The sequence below is a fragment of the Lissotriton vulgaris genome, chromosome 12 (genome assembly GCF_964263255.1).
Source record: "Lissotriton vulgaris chromosome 12, aLisVul1.2, whole genome shotgun sequence".
Classification (NCBI taxonomy): Eukaryota; Metazoa; Chordata; class Amphibia; order Caudata; family Salamandridae; genus Lissotriton; species Lissotriton vulgaris.
In genome coordinates, this window is record NC_141700.1 from 220,917,093 (window position 1) to 220,921,135 (window position 4,043).

Consider the following 4,043-nt stretch of genomic DNA (forward strand, 5'->3'; position numbering starts at 1 on the left):
TCAATAAGAAGAGTATATGTGCCCCGAATACCCAAGACTGATTTTGATTGAATTAGAGGGCTGTTTTTAAAGTCATTATAAGAATTAATTGTTAAAGTGCTATGTTTCAGCAGTACTCTGATGATTTTAAAAATCTTTTTTAAAATATTTATATAATATGGTTATTGTCTAGTTTACCTGAAATGATTGTACCTCTGTCTTTTTATGATTTTAAATTATCGAATAAAAGTGTTTTTGACTGACTGTAATTTGTTTTTCCTTGGGAAGGCACCTTGTCTCAGTCGAATTTCAAATTGCAATATTGTGTGTGTGCAAGGTTGCTTTCTCCCACGTTTCTGTCCAGGTGCAAAGATGTTTGCTTCGTTAGTTAGAATAATCCTTTGTTTTAGGAATTAGGTTGGTAGAGCTGGGTATTGAGGGAGTGCGAAGAAATTCAGGAGGATACATTTGGCGGAGAAGTTGCCTGGGACCCAAGTACACAGCAACGGTTTTCGGATGAAGTTGAAGTCCTGATGGAAAAATCCAGGAGCAAGTACCTGCCTCGAAGGGTGTGTTTAAGGCATGTGTACTGTTTTTGGGATTTTTAATTAGGGACAGCACCCCAAGGGTGGAGAGCAGACTTGAAGCAGTCTTGGGAAGTTGAGAGCAGAATAGCGGAGTCCATGGATAGGGAAGCAGGAAGGAACATCTTAGAACGAGCTCTGTAGCTTAGGCTACTTACCTGAGTGTACTTCTTAGGAAGTCTTCACTGCTGACACCATTTCTCTTGCCTGGGAAGGATGCTAGGTAAGGATGCCACTTTAGAGTTATAGTAGGGACAAATTAACCTTTTCTTTTCTTTAGGTAAATGCAGTCAAGGCTCCAAGCAGGGACTGTCATCGTTTGCCTGATGCTTTTGGAAATCACATTGCTTATTATCTTGAGTCGTCTGAGGCTCTTGCGTAGGATTATGTTTGTATTAGTTCCGGTTTACTTTCTAAACCTCTTGCTGAGGTGCCTGTATGCTCAGTTATTTTTGGCTTTGTAACAAATCTTAGAAATTTTATTTCGTGGTCCTTTAAAATTGAATTTATTTGGGCATTCACAAAATTGTCGTGAATGATAAATTGGTAATCTTCCCTTTACACTTCTTAGCAGGCAATAAAGATCCAGTCAACCATGGATTCTAAGGATTGGTAAGGTACAAATCTAGATAAGAATCAGACTGTAACAGTGTAATTGTGCCGTTCTATGTAAACATGTATGTGCACGGCGGCTGCGCCATGAACATTCAGACACCTCACCACATATCACAAAAATACATTTGCCTGGTCTGCAGATGCACGTGGTCACTTTATGTAGCTGTACATCATATCCTGCTTGTTACTGTCAGGATATACTGAAGGCTTCTTTAAAGGGCAAGATGTCAACATTCTTTGGGTGGGGTATTAGGCCTTCAGGAAGTCAAGATCCTAGATGATCATATGCATGCAGAATCCTGCTGCCATGACTCTTGCTCTGATGCCAGGATTTATGTATGAATATACTGTGCCACTCTTTAAAAGGGGTGAGCTTCCAGACCTTACCTACTTAAACATCCGAGTTGAGTCAATCCTTAATAGGATCTATGGTAAACCTTATCTTCTGAGACACTTCAAGAATACCAAGGCATTCCTTCTAGAGAAAATAAATGCTTGAAGTGAAGTTCCAGCCATTTGATCTTAACAGTTCTTCCAGTGATGAGGCTCGACCTTCGTACAACGTATGCCTTCCTTAACTCTTCAGAATACTATTCAGCAACCAGTGCTTAGTTTGTAAAAGAAATAAGTGCACAGTATCTCGTTAGGAGGCCACTGCTGCGTGCACCACATACTGCCCCTGCTACGCTGCCAATGATAGTAACAGCGCAATTACTAACCATCACATTCCTACAAGTGTGACAATTCGGTCTATTTCAGGTCCCAAAGCTATGAGAAATCCTTGGGTGGCAGGAAATAGTATTTTTTTCTTTTTGATAACAGATTTTACTAGCATACTTTCAGTAACTTGAGTGTCCGATGGACTACATCATTCCTTACATATATACATGAATTTCCAAATTGCATACTTTTAAACAATTTTACAACAAAAACAACCCCCATGTATTAGTGTTTGCCCATTACATATACTGTAGCTAGATATGAACCATCATTCGAAAGTCTTGTCTCAGAGTATAAGTCACTTCTATACATCATAAGACTGAATTTCAGAGTCAATAGCATCTGTCATCGTTGCCTGCCCCAGCAGGGCCAGGCCACGGTAATCTGCCAATCTTTGGCAGGTTTTTGGATGTTTATGTGGGCATCCATGGGTTAGGAAAACCGGGATCTCCAATACCATACAGAATTCCATTCCATTTTTCCAGGCCCTGATAGTAGGAGGTGTTTCCAATTTCCATGACCTAGCAATGTCTCGCACAGCATGGTAAGGCCAAGCCAAAGGAGGTGGCATTTATACTTGTTACCACTGATCGTGTCTGTTATGTGTAATTTTGTGAGTCTAGGCGATCTAGGTAGTTCCCACCCAAGTATTTTGGTTAGGCATGCCAATACACCAGACCAGAACCTATCCAGAGCCGTACATGTCCAAACTGTGTGTATGAAAGAGCCCTCTTCCTTCTGACATCGTAGGCATATGGGGGTGTCAATCAGGCCTGCTCTCCAAAGCCTATGATATGTATAACATGCCCTATGTAAATATTTAAACTAAATGAGTCGCAGACTGAGGATATGGCAGCTCCCCAGCGAGATTCCAGGCCCACGGTCCAGTCATCTGTGTCTGGGGGGCCAATGTCTAGTTGCCAGGCATCTTTGAGTGTCTCGAGTGTTGTGGCGCTGTGGCTGATGAGGGATTGGTATATTTTGGATATCTTGAGCTGACCTAGGTCTCCCATGAGAAGCTTGCCCTCTAAAGGATTAAATTCTGGGACTGACTCAAGTTTATCAATGTGAGGTGTGATAGTTTGGCGAAGCTGCAAATATTTATAGAACTAGGAATTATGGATGGATAATTTGTCTTTTAGTGCTTGAAATGATTTGAGAACGGCCAGGCATGATATTGACAATTGTAAAGATTCCTATGTTATCCCATCCACGAAAACCCTGGAGTCCAGCCAGTAGGATAACTGATTATGCCATAGTGGAGTTTCATGAGTGATATGCCTCCACCATCCCATTCTTCAAAGAGACTGCCGCCACAAAAGGATTACTGCTCTGGTAGCAGGTAACAAAGAGCGGAGATTCGATGTACTACAGAGATAAGATGTAAGAGTCGGGTCGTTCATTATCCAACATTCTATTGCATAAGCTGGATCTTCACCGGGCCTATAGCGCCAATCAGTAATTACCTGAAGGTGTGATGCCGCATAGTAGGCCTGTATATCTGCAACCGCGATACCACCACAGTACATTGATTGAAAACAGGTGCGAAGAGCTGCCCGGGATGCACCTCCTCCCATAGGAATTGCCCCCGCATGGCATTGATATATTTAAACCAGGTGGACGGGATAGGATACAGGTGGTTCTGTACGTGGTAAAGCAGTTGCAGAAGGGACACAATCTTGAAAATGGTGGATCTCCTGTATAGAGAGAGAAGTAGTCTCACCCAAAGCCAAGTGTTGGATTGCACCTTTTCCGTAACAATACCCAGATTCCGGTACCACAAAGCTTGGGGGTTCTCAGACAGGAACAAACCTAAATACAACAGTCTGTCTGCAGCCAGTTTAAGATTTTCGGCCCAATTGTTAAACCCCAAGGTGCCCCATATGGGCCAAATAGTGGACTTGTGGGGGTTCAGATAAAGTCCTGAAGTTTCCCTGAAGACCCACATAATCTGCAGTATTCTTGGGCCAGTTTTATGGGGATCTGTGAGGAAGAATAGAATATTGTCACGTTTCATTTTTTTTCTTTTTTAATGCATCCCGTTTTCCTTTAAGGAAAACGGGCTGCATTAAAAAAAACTGCTTTATTTAAAAGCAGTCCCAGACATGGTGGTAAGCGGAGACCAGCAGGCTACCATACCTGGGA